The 19,949-nt window shown below is 46.1% G+C and overlaps 1 protein-coding gene across 1 annotated transcript in view; it reads left to right on the forward strand.

Annotated features, from left to right (window-relative positions):
• LOC126253500 (uncharacterized) overlaps positions 1-19,949 on the forward strand; it is a 267,686-nt gene that overhangs the window by 76,400 nt on the left and 171,337 nt on the right. The gene's annotated exons all lie outside the window — the stretch shown is intronic.

The raw sequence follows: 19,949 nt of genomic DNA on the forward strand, positions 1-19,949 counted from the left end.
CCGCCGAATTGCTCAACACGTGGGGCGTGAGGTCTCCACAGTACATCGATGTTGTCGCCAGTGGTCGGCGGAAGGTGCACGTGCCCGTCGACCTGGGACCGGACCGCAGCGACGCACGGATGCCCCGCCAAGACCGCAGGATCCTACGCAGTGCCGTAGGGGACCGCACCGCCACTTCCCAGCAAATTAGGGACACTGTTGCTCCTGGGGTATCGGCGAGGACCATTCGCAACCGTCTCCATGAAGCTGGGCTACGGTCCCGCACACCGTTAGGCCGTCTTCCGCTCACGCCCCAACATCGTGCAGCCCGCCTCCAGTGGTGTCGCGACAGGCGTGAATGGAGGGACGAATGGAGACGTGTCGTCTTCAGCGATGAGAGTCGCTTCTGCCTTGGTGCCAATGATGATCGTATGCGTGTTTGGCGCCGTGCAGGTGAGCGCCACAATCAGGACTGCATACGACCGAGGCACACAGGGCCAACACCCGGCATCATGGTGTGGGGAGCGATCTCCTACACTGGCCGTACACCACTGGTGATCGTCGAGGGGACACTGAATAGTGCACGGTACATCCAAACCGTCATCGAACCCTTCGTTCTACCATTCCTAGACCGGCAAGGGAACTTGCTGTTCCAACAGGACAATGCACGTCCGCATGTATCCCGTGCCACCCAACGTGCTCTAGAAGGTGTAAGTCAACTACCCTGGCCAGCAAGATCTCCGGATCTGTCCCCCATTGAGCATGTTTGGGACTGGATGAAGCGTCGTCTCACGCGGTCTGCACGTCCAGCACGAACGCTGGTCCAACTGAGGCGCCAGGTGGAAATGGCATGGCAAGCCGTTCCACAGGACTACATCCAGCATCTCTACGATCGTCTCCATGGGAGAATAGCAGCCTGCATTGCTGCGAAAGGTGGATATACACTGTACTAGTGCCGACATTGTGCATGCTCTGTTGCCTGTGTCTATGTGCCTGTGGTTCTGTCAGTGTGATCATGTGATGTATCTGACCCCAGGAATGTGTCAATAAAGTTTCCCCTTCCTGGGACAATGAATTCACGGTGTTCTTATTTCAATTTCCAGGAGTGTATTTAATTTATGAAAAAATGAATGAGCTGTTATGTTTTAAACTTTATGTTTAGACAAAAATCAAGATTTGTACTTAATTATCTCAATTTTTACCACAGTTTTTAATATATTTGGAAAATTCTAGAGTTTCATACACTTGTAAGTATGGTTTGTATGCTGTGCAAAATTCATCAAAGGATCTCTCTTACTTGTGAAGAAAAATGTACCTATAGCAACAAATGCAGCCAACAGTAAGTGAAAAAATGATGAAATTTCACATGTAAAAAAAATATTTTGTTATGTTTTTGCACTTCCACTGCTATGAGTGTGAATCCTGAATCCTTCCTGGTCATGCTGACAAAGTTTTATGAATATATTTGTAAAAGTATAGGCAGTAGAAAATAAAATGTCCTGTGGTGCCTCTCCTGCTCCAAGTTTGCCCGTTTGACGTCCTACCCCCCTAAAGGGGGCTTTCACGGTTAATGCGTACATATTACTAAACATTTGTGACACATAATTCGAGCCGGCCGCGGTGGTCTAGCGGTTCTAGGCGCTCAGTCCGGAACCGCGCGACTGCTACGGTCGCAGGTTCGAATCCTGCCTCGGGCATGGATGTGTGTGATGTCCTTAGGTTAGTTAGGTTTAAGTAGTTCTAAGTTCTAGGGGACTGACGACCATAGATGTTAAGTCCCATAGTGCTCAGAGCCATTTGAACCATTTTTTTGAACTTAATTCGAACAGCATAAGACATCGATAGTAATCACATTACAAGTATTTAAGAAAAAAGTTTCGATTAACCTAAAGAACCTTATTAACAGTCATTTCGTCAAGAGCTGTCCGCTAATTTAATTCATAGCTTAGAGATATTTTTGAATAAACCCTTCGTCGACTTCTTGTCGCGTCACAGTTGTCAGACCCGAGCTTTCGACGTCATGACCAGCAGATATTCCAATAAACGTTAGGAGCTGAAGTTGGTCGAATTACGTCATGGAGACGTCACGGCATCGTGGAACTTCTGTGTGCTACCAGAGATTACGTCGATGCCAGTGATGGCTGAACTTCGGTTGTTGTTGTTGTTGTGGTCTTCAGTCCTGAGACTGGTTTGATACAGCTCTCAGTAAAGTTGCATGCCCGCGGGAAAAATTACGGCTGTAGTTTCCCCTTGCTTTCAGCCGTTCGCAGTACCAGCACAGCAAGGCCGTTTTGATTAGTGTTACAAGGCCAGATCAGTCAATCATCCAGACTGTTGCCCCTGCAACTACTGAAAAGCCTGCTGCCCCTCTTCCGGAACCACGCGTTTGTCTGGCCTCTCAACAGATACCCCTCCGTTGTGGTTGCACCTACGGTACGGCTATCTGCGTCGTTGAGGCGCGCAAGCCTCCCCACCAACGTCAAGGTCCACGGTTCATGGGGGGTGGTACTGATTTCGTTAGGTGGTGGACGACACACATCAAGAGAAGGTTTCCATGCGCCACAAAGATTGTAGCCAGTGTACCCGGTAAAGTTATTATTACACATTCTGACTTCAATGGCTTCTGTAGTGACAGAATCGCAGTAGATAGGTGCATGGGGTAATATTTCCGTATCCTCAAAAATAATCCTGTGTTTGTTCACGAGGCTGTGTTCACCAACAAGTCTGTCGAAATCGCGATATTTAATACGGCGCTGGTCTTCGGTGCAGCGTCCTGAGATCTTTTGTGTTGACTGACCACTGTAAGTGCTATCATAGTCGCAAGATTTTAGTAAATTATGCCTGAGGAAATGGAAATATTATGCCATGCATCCATACCGCCAGAAAAAGATGCAACAGCCTCGAGGACTGTGTTCAGTGTTACCACGTACAATATGTGCATACTGAGAAGTTGTAATGTTACTGATTCAAATGTCACGGTCGTCGGCGATCAGGTGCTGCTCAACAGGCCTGTCTATACACCCTCCGTTTCCACTCTGCGCCGGCCGCGGTGGCCGAGCGGTTCTAGGCGCTTCAGTCCGGAACCGCGCGACTGCTACGGTCGCAGGTTCGAATCCTGCCTCGGGCATGGATGTGTGTGATGTCCTTAGGTTAGTTAGGTTGGAGTAGTTCTAAGTTCTAGGGGACTGATGACCTCAGATGTTAAGTCCCATAGTGCTCAGATCAGTTTGAACCACTTTTTTCCCACTCTGGAGGCAGTAACTGCACTTAGTTTAGAGGTAAATAGTGTTTGTCAAAATTCATTGTAGGGAACTACGATGCCCCACCGACGATTACATACTTCAGCCATTTGATCGGGGTCGCATTATGGGGCTGCAGCAAGCTAGGTGGATGTATCGGCGGATTTCTGCACATACTGGGCACAATGATTCAGTGGTGTGTCGCTGTCATCAGTGACCTGTGGATCGTTCCCACACCAGTTGACGGGGTTCTGGAAGTCCACGCAGTACAGACGCACGTCTAGGTCGACGCACTGTGGCAGCAACGGTGGCCTACTGAACATCATCCAGGGACGAATTCCGCACACATGCTGCACCTCCTGTGTCATCACGCAGCATTCGGAATTGTCTACACGTAACAGCTTTTAGACCACGTATGCCACTCGCCAGGCTGCCAGTGACATCAAGACATCGCCAAGCGCGGCTACTCTGTCATCGTGAGAGAGTTGACTGGAGAGAGAAATGGCGCTCGCTTGTCTTCAGTGATAAATCAGGTCTGTATTTGAGTGATGGACGTACATGTGTAAGGCTCACATCTGGTTGAGCTGCCTACTCCGAAGTACACTCGCACACGATACACAGGTCTCACCCCAGCGAGGTTTCAAAGTGTGGGGCGCTATCAATTACATCTCACGGTAACAGTTAGTGTTTCTTAATGGTAGAGTAATCAGTGCCCGCTACGTTGCACAGGCTGTTATCATCCCGATACTGCCATTTCTTCCACAGGAACGTTCAAATGGTTCAAATGGCTCTGAGCACTATGGGACTTAACGTCTGAGGTCGTTAGTCCCCTAGAACTTAGAACTAATTAAACCTAACTAATCTAAGGACATCACACACATCCATGCCCGAGGCAGGATTCGAACCTGCGACCGTAGCGGCCGCGCGGTTCCAGACTGAAGCGCCTAGAACCGCTCGGCCACACCGGCCGGCTACACAGGAAGGTGATGTGCTTTTTCCAGCTGAACAATGCACGTCTACGTACGGCTGCTGCGGCGCAACGTGTCCATTGGTGATGTACAACGACTACTTGGGCAGCAGGATCACCAGATCTTTCACCAGCAGAACACGTATTGGACATGGTGAAGAAGGAACTTCTTAGTTCTGCAGGGCCTGCGAGACCCATTGTTGAATTGCAAGAAAAGGCCCAAGAAGCTTCGGAGAGTCTGTCGAAGGATGCTATTCGGAACTAACAACGTCTGCATGCGAGATTACACGCCTGCGTTACCGCCAAAACGGAGGGGGCAATTGTACTGTCTACTGATGCAACTATTTGGACACCCTTTATTGTAACCTGTGTGTTTCATTTGGTCTGAATTTGTCACCAGATGCTCCTGCAAAGATGAATTAGCCGTCACCTCTCTTGTTAATAAAATGACCTTGTCCCTGAGGGTGTTGCATTTTTTCAGGCATTGTACCTACTGCGATTCTGTCATCAAAAAAGCCTTCGAAATCAGAAAGTGTAGCAACAAATTTAATCGAGACAGTGACTACGCCTTTAGTGGTGCATAGAAACTGACACTCGACGCTGAAAGGCAACAGAGAAATCAGTTGACTCATCCACCGTCTAACGAAATCAGCATCGCTGACAGTGCCCTCCATTCAAAGACATCGACGTAATCTGTGGTAGCATATAGAAGTCCCATGACTCAGTGACGTCTCCATGACATAATCCAACTAACTGAAGTAGCTAACGGCCTGCTAAAATATCTCCTTACCGGCGACGACGTAGGTGGTATTCGAAAACTCGGGACAGACAAATATGAATGAAGTCTGTGAAGCATTTATTCATCAAGAGTGTAGCCGCGAAAAACTCCGTTCTCAAAGCAATATTTTTGTTAATAATACACCGTCTTCAGTCACAGTATGTTATTTTCCTGTTTTAATCCAATGCGTTTCGGAGCTACAACTCCATTTTCAAGGAACACGTTGACGTGTTCTGGAGCTGCAGTTTATCAGAAAAATGAATAAGGAGATTTCACTTGTCTCTCACACATATGTGAATAACGTCCCTCCTCTTCATCACTTCCACGCTCTTCCTGAGCTCTATTTCGCTCTCACCCACTATGTCCCACCTCATGCTATACCTGCTCCTGTCCCCTCCCCTACCCCCTCCAGAATCGTGCAATATACTCATAACAAGGAAGCCAAATCATGTGCAGTAAATGTAAGAATAATTTTGATTGCCACTGCTTTGAATTATTTTCTTGTATTTTATTCCTGTGTGATATATAAACGACAGTAATATGACTCTTGCTTGTGTAGTACAACCTAGAATCAAAAATTAAAATCTGTCATTTTTATGATGTATTACACCCATAAAAGTGTAAGTGTAAATGTCGAAGTTTTCATCGATACAAAAAAATGAACGCTTCGTGGCCAAATAAAGGAATCTGTTAATAATACTTTGTTTATTGCGTTTATCTCATCTGAGGTAGATGTTCATTTTTCTCACTTGCTGTTCGGCTATGCAGCGGTAGAGAAATAGTCTGAAAGTGCTTGGATGAACACTCTGCCAAATACTGAAGCTTAAATTGCAGAGTAATCACGTAGATGTAGAAAAATCGTAAAACAACTATATCGTTCATTTATTACTAGGTCATAAACTGAAGCAGATGTAACCCTAAATAACTTCAATGTAATCCTTTAAATTCGAGTTGTAGCTACAAAACGCACTGGAAAAAAAAAACCAAAATGTTATGATTGTGAACGATATTTTACTCACAAGAATATTCCTAACCTAACTTTAAAGGATAAAAAAACCATATCCAAATTTTAACATTATAAATTTCAAATTCGGGCTTTTGAATCAGTTTATTAAATAAACGTCATCACGTATCGTGCTCGTGGTTTGAAAACATGTGATATCACATCTCTCTCTTCGCGGGAGCACGCGTAAACGAAAATTTAACTCAGTACCCAGTCTATCTGTATATAGGACCTTCACGTAAGCAACAGCACCGCCCCCCTCCCCTCCCCTCCCCCCCAAATCTTGAAGGTATTCTCTGTAGATGGAGACGAAAGGTTGGGTTTCTTCAAGAAATTCTTTCGACCGCGTCTTAACAGCCTGGAATATTTTAAGACGTGTGACAACCATAAATACGCCTCTACCGCCGTTGTCGCCTTGAAGCGTTTTCCGCAGAACTCCAGGTGAAGAGGAACGTCGCCAGTGATCAGGGTAGGCGTGCACGCGGCGTGATTACGCGAGCCGGCCGCAGAACTGTGTCACCGGACGGCTGGGCTGTGTGAACTCAACGCTACTCGGTGCTACGGTAATTCACACCCACGGCCCGACCTTGCGGAAGCGAGATCGGTTACCTCCGAAATTGGCGGACGAAAGTGTGTCAATAAAGTAGGCCGCCGAGTCTACAGTTCTCCTAGTACCGCGGTATTCTGGTAATTCACGTTTTTGATGGAGAAAATTTTGTGACCGTATTTGGTGAAGAAAACTGAGTTTTGATGACGTTAGATGGATGTTCGGGATGTCCTAAAAGCTTTGACTTTAGCTAGATGGAAGCGAGGTGGTGGTTGTAAGTTAACGATTTAAGAGAATATTTCAAGTCACCCTCAAAATTTTAATCGCCTTAAAATCCGAATGAAAGAGTTAGAACGAGAAAGCTTCCATTTTTAGACACATGCAGACACAGAATACTTCATCACAAAAATCACAGTCCCTCTAAGAAAAAAGGTACAAATCTCTTTCTCTTCTTCTTTTCCTTTTGGCCATTGAGCACAGTGTCAACTGAGAGAACATTTTTTTTTCTACTGGTCTTTATTCTCTCCTTCTCATATATTGCAATCTTTTTCGTTCTTCTGTCCATGATGTTTTCGTACTGGGTGTAAATCTGTCTTAGAAAGATACAGCGACTTTTTTTATTTTACTGGAAAGTCACCGTTTTACAATACCTGTCTTCTGTATTCCCATTTCTTCCAGATCGTGTATTACTTCTTCGATGCAGCATATTCTGACTCTGTTTTCCATAATAAGCTTCATAAGCTGATGTGTCATTCTGCGCTAGTATACTCAATGGATGTATCTGAAGAATACAGCTCATTTCCTTACGATGTTGCTGAGCCTCTGCATCTGGATTCACAGTTCCTCGTTCGCTCATCTTCTACATTGACTATCTACTGCTCTTCGTGGTCCCAATGTCCTCCAAGTTGTCGCCTACTAAGTAATCCTTGTCTTACAAGGTTCAGCTGAGCGTAAGGCTTCAAGGTGTATCACCGTCCGGCAATGTTTTAATTTTCATCGATCGGAGGATTCGTTAATTCGGCTCATAATTTAAACAAATAAAAAAACACGCAGAATGATCTTCGTTTACCTCCCTTGGCTGTGTTCTTTTCGGACAATATCGCCTTCGTAGCCATACAGCGCAGTTTCCTTGCTCAGCAGTAAATATTGTTACTGGACTCGGGTTGACTTCCCGCGTGTCAACTTAGGGAATCAACGCATGGACTTACATCCGATGAGGTCTGACTCTTGTGACTGTGTGTGTCTGAAGGTGGAAGATTGCTCTTTCGCAGCTTGTAGATTTTAATGTCGTCGGATTTTAAGATGTTTAAAATTGTAAAAGTAAATGAGCCGAAAAATTATCTTAAAAAGTCGTATGCTATCCGTCAGGCATCCACATGGCAATAAGAATAACGCAATTTCATACCACATAGCTACTGTGGCCATGTCAAAGGTTTTACCGTATTTAGCGTTCTGTCATACTTCTTCGATTTTTCGCAGTATACAATATTCTACTACTCACACCGTCGTGAGGTCGTGTCCTCCTTAAAATATTGGTCACAACTACGTTTGCGGAAGTTCTTATGAATTGAATCTGTTCGTCTCCATGGTAGAAAGTCTAATTCCCATGGCTGCTGATATACAATGAATATTGTTCACCCACTTACAGTTTGAAACACGACTGTGGATTCGCAAGCTTTTCCTTATTTCTGTTCATGAGCATAATTATCTGTGTCAGGCTGCATTAGATTTACGACCTGTAAAACAACCTTGGAGTTGCTCACACTTCCTGCAGAGATGTACCTTGGCATTTCGGATGTGTCACGATGGCTCATGGTTACACTGCTGGTTTCTAATGGCGAAGACGAGCCTACTGCATTACCTTGACGCGACCCTACTACTGTTCCACCGAGAGTTTAATTAATCACCATTCAGCTCTCCTCACTGTAGATTCTTACGAATTTCTACAAAAGTCAGTCTGAATACGCTTCTCTTTCTCTTTTAAATCCGGTAAGAGTTTCACTATAGTAGTTTCTCACGTAAGAAAGGAAATACAGTCTCGCTGCGATGTAAGTTCCTATGTGTGTGTGTAGTACTGTTAGTTTAACCCGACTGAAAAAGAAAATACAAAAAATAGCTCGTGGCAGCAATCAAAGTATTTGTTTACTTTAAATAATCATTATCTTCATACCGACAATTGCCTTCCTTATAGAAATTACCACGTTTCATCCTATGTTTGATCTCATGGGTGTCTGTCCGTTCTTCGTAAAGTCTTCTATAACTATGGAATGACTTTTGACGAGGTATTCGGTAGTCGGCTGAATGTTTTAATATTGAACAGAGTGCCATGTGTCTGTTCGAAGGGAAAGGATTCTTAACATATATATTTGATACAGGTAGGTGTACTCTTACAAATGTGGTCGTGTAGCACCTGATGCAATAATAGTTTCCTCACTTCAGTGAAGAAAAAAAAGCCATCCTTCCTTTCATAGGCGTTAAGCGCTCTGGCTTACGAAACCATTATGTACAGAGGCTAACGAACGAGTTACGAAAGTCACTTACCTGGTCCCTTCCTCTTCACCCGCATATCAACTTAAGGATGTTTCGAAACGTGGTGACTGGCAATGCTGATGTAAAAAGTGATGTGGTACCCTTCTCTTGGCGTGATGAATACCCGCTCTTAGAAAGTAAAATGCTGTAATACGGGGCGGCTGCTGTAAGGTTAGTGTGCCAGCGGCAGCATAGTACTAGGCTTCCTAAGTACTGTCTTCGCACTGCAGAAGCAGTAGTACTAATTTGACACACGTTCTTCAGTCTCCATTACCGGTATTGATGCTAAGATTCTGTCGGCATACTTTCTTCATTTATAATTTTTTAAATTATTTTACTGTGACAGTTACATATTTTATTTCGCTAGATATCCACAGAAATTTGTCTTGTTGATGATTATAGAACACTTCAAACACTAATATTTCGTGCTTTTTCGTTTAAAACGATTTTTCCGATCAAAGGGCTAATCTCGATCACGGACTTCAGCTGCATTACAAAATCATCGAATTGTCAGAGAAGAATGTGAAATCAATGATTGCCATTGTATTAAATGATGCGGGATGCAGTTTTCGCTGAATTGCAGAGAAAGATACATTATTTTAATTAATAATACAAGCATTCATTTCCATACTTTTTCAACGAAATTTGGCGCTTAACTTTAACAAGGCCTGCAGCTCGTGGTCTATTCGTTAGAGGGGTCCCGAGTTCGATTGCCGACCGGGTAGGAGACTTTCTTCACCCGGAGACTGGGTTTTTGTGCTGTCCTATTCATCTCACCTCATCCTCATCACAAAGACGCGCAAGTGGCCGAAGTGGTGACAAACAGAAAGACCAGCTCCAGGCGGCCGATCAACCCCAGATGGGATCAACCCAGCCAAAAATGCCATAGGAACATTTCATTTCGCTTTAACCAGCAGTTTGTGGCGTGGAGTAATGCAAATCACAGATGGGGGAAATATTTAACCACGAAGCAAAAAGTTTGTCTTTCAGATGCACAGGATGAACAGTCAATCCCCATTACTCTCCAGTGAGCTACTCAGTTTAAACAATGACTGTAAGCACCTCCTGGACCGCTGTAGGGTCACTTCCCCTAAAGCTGACAATTCTTTTCCGATTTTTCTGTAAAACCAGCTTCGCAATACTGACAATACTTTTCTAATTAGCGATATTTCGTTTTTCTGTTACTTTTGGACTACCCGGCAAGTTCACTTGCTTAACAGTCGAGGTCCATGTTCGGGCGTGTCGGTTACGAAGCTGCCAACAACATTTCTGTGTAGCGCGCTACAAGAACTGTTTAAGCTCGTACATACCGCGCCGCGCGTCAGTAAGCACGCAACTAGTTTCTGCGGTTAGAGTGGGCAACTAGGGCCGCGGAAATAACTGCAGTGAGGAGGCAGTTAGAGCGGCCGGAAAAACTGGGCGCTCGGACTGGGCGACGTGCCAGTAGGCTGTGGGCAGTGGGCGCGCTAGCGGGAGGTAACGGGTTCGTGCCCCGCGGTGGCCGGTGTCATCCAGATGGCACCCGCTCTGCGCCAGCGCCACGCGTTTGCCGAGGCGGACGGGCTCTCTAGCGGCGACACACTTTCGGCATTCCAGACATGCTACGCAGGACCAAAGAGACTCTTAGGAACGTGTTTATCCTCAGTCACTTCAGCGAGACATAGATGACGTGTTGACAAGATATCGACCTGGTACATTAATAAAAAGTTTTTTCATGAGTTTCGTCACGTGTTGAGCAACGCCGCATACACTTGATCTGCGGAACAGTTTTGTTTAGCTTCATAATATTATACATTTTGGAAGGATTTATTACCAACAGGAATTCATCCAAAGTTTGTAAGAGAAATACTCCTTTATTGTCCACAGCAGAGAAATGGGTGTGGGTGAAACCCCTTGCGACCGTACTTTTCTTGGCGTTCATTCACGTGACATGGATTGGTTGGTTGATTTTGGGGGAGGGCACCAAACAGTGAGGTCATCGGTCCCATCGAGTTAGGGCGAGGAAGGAAGCCGGCCGTCCCCTTTCAAAGGAACCATACCGGCATTTGCCTGAAGCGATTTAGGGAAATCACAGGAAACTTAAATGAGGATTGCCGGACGAGGGTTTGAACTGTCGTCCTCCCGAATGTGAGCATACGGCTGTCAAAGTTCTTCCTTTTTTTTGTAATATAATTGCCTTATGCATGGTATGATGTTAGTGCAATTTCATATAGGACGAACCAGAAGTCGTCGAACAAACTTTGATATGTGGTAGTATGGACCAGAGCAAGAAATAAGTGCAGTAAACATGGTCTCTAAAATGGGTACCGGAAGATCTGTGAGCACTTGTTCGTCTTCATTACCACGAGACTCATCTCTTCTACTGAAAACTCTTTGTTTTTCATATTTTTGGGAAGAAGTAGTACGGTCTAAAATAACAAAAAACTGTCTGGTAAATTTGGGCTCTGTACTGCACACATTAAGAGCTATAAGCACCTGTTCGTCTTCGTTACAGTGAAACACATCTCTTCTACTGAACAAGCGTTCGTATGCCTTAACATACGAATTTTGGAGTCGATGTTCACTGGATATTTTTTTCTTGTTTTGTTCCAAGCAAAGAGCTAGGAGTAGAAGAGATGAGTTTCACAGTATCGAAGATGAACACGTGATCTTAGCTCTTAAAATATGGACTTTAGAAACCATATTTGCGTGACAGTTTTTCCTTGTTTTGGTCAATATTGCCGCTCTTTTCTTAATTTGTTATATTTTGCAGTATATCAGTTGATGATGGCCGTACGCCGGAAATTGCAGTAGTGCAAATAGATAACCTTTCTCAGAAACTTTCTTTCTCCCTTCAGCAAATTTCCACAGCCTACATTCCAGACATTCTGACGATAAAAATATGTATTTGGTTGCGTCTTAGGCTCTAAAACGACTGCGACGATGACAACGCTCTCTGCCAGTGGAATGCGTAATATGCAGCAGAAACAAATTCTGTTGAGGGACTGGAAACGGTTATTGGTAAAACACAAAACTTTGTGTGTGATTAAACGGCTTTATACTGACGCTTGGTCTGTTTTATCGCCTGAAGATGACATTAACAAGCTGTCTGATTTAGAGACGGAACAGAACCAATTCCAACGTAATTATGCGCACCTTGCAGTACTCCGTAGTAGCCGCTTTAACGTCATTATTGTAATTACAGCCACATGTTAAAGAAAGATTTGCAGCTTCATAGAGAACTTAGGTTTATGTTAATAAACTATAAATTGGGTACAGACGTAAGTTATGAACCCTTGCCAGTTCCACTCCTTACAGGAATGAGATTATAACTGAATGTGCCAGAAGTGTAGCTGCGACGTCTCAATGACAAGCGTTCAGGAAATGCAAGCCTGTTTGTAACCATGACACAAATTTGCGTTTTGCTCGACCACGTATATACGTTTTGTTTGCTTTCGAATGAAATATACCCTGATACAATACAATCGCTAAAACTGCAGTTAGCGCTGTGAGCAGTATGTACACGTAAATGAGCCCCTGCCAGCTCGCAGAGATCTTCCGGCGTTTTTCGCCGCCCCAGAGGCGAGAGGAGAAAGCGAGCCGTGTAATTACTGCAAGTAATGGCGCGACCAGCGCGACGAATCTCTTTCCGGCGGCTCCGGCTGCACACGGCGGAAGCCGGCGCTTCGCCCCCAGCTGGCGCCAGCCCAGCGCTCGTACAGCACGCCCGGCCTAGGTTATCCTATGACTCATGACCAGCCAGTGTTCGAAGTGCGCCCAAATCGCAGGAAGCGATCGTTACCATTCGAAAGACAGCAATTGTGATTCAAAAAATGTTCAAATGTGTGTGAAATCTTATGGGACTTAACTGCTAAGGTCATCAGTCCCTAAGCTTACACACTATTTAACCTAAATTATCCTAAGGACAAACACACACCCATGCCCGAGGGAGGACTCGAACCTCCGCCGGGACCAGCCGAATTTTTATTCCCAAAATATGAATCTGAGAGCACCCAGTAATTAATATCGCTGTTAGTTTTGGAGACATTCTCCTAAAAACCAATTTCTTTACTCATAATTTAGTAACAGTCGCTGTGTCCGTGTGCCTGAGTACCTTGAACCCTTTGGATTGAAACCCGTCATCTCATATCCGGGTCAGGGTGGGTAGCATCCATTTTCATCAAATATTCCTTGGTAGCCGGCAGAAGTGGCCGAGCGGTTCTAGGCGATACAGTCTGGAACCGTGCGACCGCTACGGTCGCAGGTTCGAATCCTGCCTCGGGCATGAATGTGTGTGATGTCCTTAGGTTAGTTAGGTTTAACTAGTTCTAAGTTCTATGGGACTGATGACCTCAGAAGTCAAGTCCCATAGTGCTCAGAGCCATATTCCTTGGTAACAGGAAATCTTGTCTGTAAAAGCTGCTGCTGATACAGATGTAGCCTCCCTGACTCGCATTATTTCTATTCTTTCCTTGGGTAAGTTCTAATAAATAGCGGACTCTGACGGCGAAAATACAGCTGCAAAACAATGGTTGATTAGTTAATATACGACAGTGTGTTAAACAGTTCGTTTAATGTTACTGAATACCATGCAACGTAGACTGTATATAAATGCACAAGGCTTTTACTGCTTTCTGGCGTTTCCTGCCTTGGTAGGCTTTCAGAAGATAAAGAAATACACTCCTGGAAATGGAAAAAAGAACACATTGACACCGGTGTGTCAGACCCACCATACTTGCTCCGGACACTGCGAGAGGGCTGTACAAGCAATGATCACACGCACGGCACAGCGGACACACCAGGAACCGCGGTGTTGGCCGTCGAATGGCGCTAGCTGCGCAGCATTTGTGCACCGCCGCCGTCAGTGTCAGCCAGTTTGCCGTAGCATACGGAGCTCCATCGCAGTCTTTAACACTGGTAGCATGCCGCGACAGCGTGGACGTGAACCGTATGTGCAGTTGACAGACTTTGAGCGAGGGCGTATAGTGGGCATGCGGGAGGCCGGGTGGACGTACCGCCGAATTGCCCAACACGTGGGGCGTGAGGTCTCCACAGTACATCGATGTTGTCGCCAGTGGTCGGCGGAAGGTGCACGTGCCCGTCGACCTGGGACCGGACCGCAGCGACGCACGGATGCACGCCAAGACCGTAGGATCCTACGCAGTGCCGTAGGGGACCGCACCGCCACTTCCCAGCAAATTAGGGACACTGTTGCTCCTGGGGTATCGGCGAGGACCATTCGCAACCGTCTCCATGAAGCTGGGCTACGGTCCCGCACACCGTTAGGCCGTCTTCCGCTCACGCCCCAACATCGTGCAGCCCGCCTCCAGTGGTGTCGCGACAGGCGTGAATGGAGGGACGAATGGAGACGTGTCGTCTTCAGCGATGAGAGTCGCTTCTGCCTTGGTGCCAATGATGGTCGTATGCGTGTTTGGCGCCGTGCAGGTGAGCGCCACAATCAGGACTGCATACGACCGAGGCACACAGGGCCAACACCCGGCATCATGGTGTGGGGAGCGATCTCCTACACTGGCCGTACACCACTGGTGATCGTCGAGGGGACACTGAATAGTGCACGGTACATCCAAACCGTCATCGAACCCATCGTTCTACCATTCCTAGACCGGCAAGGGAACTTGCTGTTCCAACAGGACATTGCACGTCCGCATGTATCCCGTGCCACCCAACGTGCTCTAGAAGGTGTAAGTCAACTACCCTGGCCAGCAAGATCTCCGGATCTGTCCCCCATTGAGCATGTTTGGGACTGGATGAAGCGTCGTCTCACGCGGTCTGCACGTCCAGCACGAACGCTGGTCCAACTGAGGCGCCAGGTGGAAATGGCATGGCAAGCCGTTCCACAGGACTACATCCAGCATCTCTACGATCGTCTCCATGGGAGAATAGCAGCCTGCATTGCTGCGAAAGGTGGATATACACTGTACTAGTGCCGACATTGTGCATGCTCTGTTGCCTGTGGTTCTGTCAGTGTGATCATGTGATGTATCTGACCCCAGGAATGTGTCAATAAAGTTTCCCCTTCCTGGGACAATGAATTCACGGTGTTCTTATTTCAATTTCCAGGAGTGTATGAAATCAACCTCAGCTCCACTGTTTGTCTTATGGATCTTGTGTACGAATAGAGCAACCTAGATTTCACATGATCTGCACTAACGAGATTCTTATTGATGTCTAGAAAGGACTTGTCCAGTTTCAAATACGAGTATAGTTGCCGGCCGCGGTGGCCGTGCGGTTCTGGCGCTGCAGTCCGGAACCGCGGGACTGCTACGGTCGCAGGTTCGAATCCTGCCTCGGGTAAGGGTGTGTGTGATGTCCTTAGGTTAGTTAGGTTTAAGTAGTTCTAAGTTCTAGGGGACTTATGACCTAAGATCTTGAGTCCCATAGTGCTCAGAGCCATTTTTCGAGTATAGTAGTTTACGATGGTACTGGTCCTACTTCAGCTGCCAGCACTTGGCCGATCGAGAAGACGACACCAGCTATGGCTGACGTTTCTCACCCAGTCGTGTACAGGAAGGGAACGTTGTCAGAAAATTGTTACAAAATGCAGAGACTGCGGGTGATCAGCAGCTAGATGCTAAGCAAGTATACGAATATGTACGTAATCTGTACAGACAAACGAAAAGCCTCAGGACCATCCGATTACAATATTAGTAATCAACCACTTGAATCAATAAGGACAGTCGAGTATCTATGGGTATCAGTCCGCACTGATTTTAGGTCGCATAAAAACTCGTCGATCGACCCGCTCTTTGGTATTGTTCTTCGATGTGAGACCCTTAAAAAGTTAGATTAACGGTAGAGGTAAACAATTCGTCGTGGTTTTGTTGCTGAGGTAGCCGAACAAATGTCCAACCAGCTCTAGTGGAAGACGAAGAAAGACACTGCGCTTCACAGAGATTATTGCTCTTAAAAATTCGAGACCCCGCTTCCCATTACGGATCTAGACACATATTAATTCCTCCAGCATGTATCTTGAGTAATCAGGACAGTGGTAAAACTAGAGACATTTGTTCGTATACGGAGGTCTTCTTATAGGGGAGTCCGCAGCTCGTGGTCTCGCGGTAGCGTTCTCGCTTCCCGAGCATGGGATCCCGGATTCGATTCCCGGCGGCCGGCGGTGTCAGGGATTTTCACCTGCCTCGAGATGACTGGGTGTTGTTGTGTCGTCTTCATCATCATCATTCATCCCCATTACGACCGGAGGAAGGCAATGGCAAACCACGCCGACTAGGACCTTGCCTAGTACGGCGGTGCGGGTCTCCCGCATCATTCCCCTACGCTCTATCAACGAGTATGGACTTCATTATCATCATCATCTTATAGGGGTTGAACAAAAATGCGGAAACATCGCGATAAGTGCGTGCTTGAACACAAATGCAGATGCTAGCCAAGCCTGCAAGTTACGCTCTTGTGTTTGGCCACCAGCAGCACCTGTACGATGTCCTGAACACGTTTCAAGTGTCCGTCGTGGTCGGAACAGGTTCTGTGTAGTTGTGAATACATTATGTCGGAGTTAAGTGAAATCGAACGTGCACAAAATGGTGGTGCTCGTATGGTGGGTGCTTCTGTAATCAAGGGAGTCCCAAGTGTTTGTGTCAAGAAGCACCGTATCGAAGATTTATAAGCCGGCCGGTGTGGCCGTGCGGTTCTAGGCGCTTCAGTCTGGAACCGCGTGACCGCTACGGTCGCAGGGTCGAATCATTCCTGGAGCATGGATGTGTGTGCTGTCCTTAGGTTAGTTAGGTTTAAGTAGTTCTAAGTTCTAGGGTACTGATGGCCTCAGAAGTTAAGTCGCATAGTGCTCAGAGCCATTTGAACCATTTGAAGATTTATACGACGTACAGGGAAAGCGGAAAAACATCATCCGCTAAACCATAACGCGTACGAAAATGTGTGTTGAGTGATCGTGACAGCCGCGCGGGATTAGCCGAGCGGTCTAAGGCGCTGCAGTCATGGATTGTGTGGCTGGTCCCGGCGGAGGTTCGAGTCCTCCCTCGGGCATGAGTGTGTGTGTGTGTTTGTCCTTAGGATAATTTAAGTTAAGTAGTGTGTAAGCTTAGGGACTGATGACCTTAGCAGTTAAGTCCCATAAGATTTCACACACATTTGATTTTGATCGTGACAGAAGGTCATTGAACAGGATTGTGACGAAAAATGGGAGGGCGACAGCTACAAAAGTTGCTGCAGAACTGAATGTCAAAACATCATGAAGGGAGCTTCATAACCAAGGAATTGCTGGGTGGGTTGGAATTCCAAAACCATTCATCAGTGACGCAACGCACGTAACAGGAAAAGTTGGTGCCGAAGGCATGAAACGTGGCTATGGGCGAATGGAGGAGACTCCGATTTGGTCTGATGAGTCTTGTTTCACACTGCTTTTTTTAACTTCTTCCCGAGTTTACGCCCCGTGAGTGAAGATGGCAACCCTTGTACAGTATTTGTGCCCGTTGACCGTACTTGAGTGTATGAGGATGGGGAACACGAGGGGAGGAAGAGGGGGGGGGGGCGGAGGTTAATAACCAATTATTCAAAATGACAGTCACAATCGCATTATTTATTTTGCCGCCAACCGGTTTCAACCCGTGATTGGGTCATCTTCGGGGCAATTTACACCATTTGGTCGCTCGCTGGAGTCATCACCCTGCCTGTGCATGGTTGGTAACTGTGCATAGTTAACAGTGCGTAATTACCAACCGTGGGTGACAACTCCAGCGAGCGACCAAATGGTGTGAATTGCCCTGAAGATGACCCCATCGCGGGTTGAAATCGGTTGGCGGCAAAATAAATAATGCGATTGTGACTGTCATTTTGAAAATTGATTGTAAGTAAGTTAATCGCTGTTTATCTCCACACAACTATGTTGTCAAAAAAAAATTGGAGGTTAATAACTTTTGGTACACCTTGTATACTCTGCAGCACGCCATACAATGACTTGCAGAGTGTAATTGCAAATTTAGAGAATAAAGAAACTACGAGATGATTTTCCCCGCGATTGCACCACGTTGAGTGAGTAATGATTGTCTCAGCGCCATGTTTTCTTCACTGGCGAGAGAACAATGCGGCGGTCAAGGGGCGTCTGTCTTGTACCGTGACATTTAAGGTTGGAACGCCTGTTTACGTCTCTTCTGACCTTTCAGCTACCTGTCCAAGTTATGTGCACACGACAGCATGCCTCTCAAAAGGCGACTTGCCGGAAGGGCGGCAGTGACAGTAAAACGCTAACGGCTCGCCCTTAGCTCTGCGGGCAGGCTCTGGTGGCTGCTCCATCGACGAACGCCCGACTGCGTACGCACGGTCCATAGCTGTCCAAATACCAGTTGAGCACAATAGACACTAGTTCGCCTTCTGGTGCATTGTCCTTTACGGAGAATAAGTATTACTCCTTTTCTCTGTCGGCCGCTGTGGCCGAGCGGTTATAGGCGCTTTAGTCCGGAATCGCGCTGCTGCTACGGTCGCAGGTTCGAATCCTGCCTCGGGCATGGATGTGTGTGATGTCGTTAGGTTAGTTAGGTTTAATTAGTTCTAAGCCTAGGGGACTGATGAACTCAGATGTTAAGTCCCATAGGGCTTAGAGCCATTTGAACTTATTTTCTCTGGAACGCAAATAGCGGCAGAAGGTTTGCAACACCCGTCCGATAAATAAAATAAATTTTGCCGCAAAGATTATTTTATCACAGTGCTGCATTTGCATTATTAAAATTGTCGATGTCAAGCCGTTGAAAGTTTTGGATCGACGGTGGATTTCCAGGATATAACAAACCATTTTAATAATTTACTAAAATACATTATTATGACGTTGAAGAAAGCTGAATTCTAGTTTTGTACTTGATTTGGATGTTGCTACTCTCTACGTGCTCTGCTCTGAAATAGGCACTTCCCTTCTCTCTGTGACTTCTTACAGGTAAGACTCTGGATTCACATTCTGAAGTGGCCCTCAATTCACGGACCGTGGTATACTTTCTGTCCCATTCACGTCCGGTTCATAACTTCTGATTCGTCTCTGATGACCTCGTTATCGACGAGGGGTTAAATTCTTATCTTCCTTCTTATTATCCGACCCACTTGTTTACACTGCCTTCGATTCTACCTCTACCTCATACCGGTATCCTACTTCATCTTAACATTTCGACCATCAATAAATTAATTAGAGGAATACGCAGTCGCGATCGATACGGCGTCTTTTGTCGTTGCAACGCCAAATTTTATGTAGCCTGTTGTTTCAGGTAATTTCCTCTTTCGAACATGCAGAATTGGCCATTTGCTGTTTCCTCTTTTTTTTGTAATATTTAACATCGTTTGAAGAGCGGAATTTATCGTATGTTAGTTAGACGTCATGAGGAAGAATGTGCTACATCCTTATTGAAGGAGCATTAAGAAATTTAGAGAAGCCACGAATAAATTATAAAGGTACTATGGAGCGAATAGTTGAACTGCTCCGAATATGTGTCCACTCTTTTTAGTCCTCTAATATTTCTTTAGTGCAAGTCATGGAGCTGGGCAAAATCTTAGAACGATCACATTATTCAGCGTTTACAAGCATATCATATTCAGGTACTCATAAAGGCGTTCTTAGATTTTAACGACCGCTGGCTAGCAAATGAACTGCTGACTAGGAGCTCCTCTGTTGAGTAAGACTTACGAGAAAAGTGAAACTGGCTGGATTGCCGCGGAATCGGCGGCTCTGAGCAGCAGGAAGTGCCTACACAGAGGAGCACTTTAGGCCGCCAGCTGTCCACGGGAGTGACCTCCCGCTGCCGTGTCGCACACGGTTTCCGCATTAGGTGCTCATCACTTTCTGAACTTTCCCAGAACAAAGCTGGTCTATCTCTGGCGCATACAATCCCTGTGCAGTAAGGCGTCATCACAAACGTCTAGAGCGTTTCGTAAACTGAGAAACTGAAACTTTTTCT

Source organism: Schistocerca nitens, chromosome 1, assembly GCF_023898315.1.
Source record: "Schistocerca nitens isolate TAMUIC-IGC-003100 chromosome 1, iqSchNite1.1, whole genome shotgun sequence".
Taxonomy (NCBI): Eukaryota; Metazoa; Arthropoda; class Insecta; order Orthoptera; family Acrididae; genus Schistocerca; species Schistocerca nitens.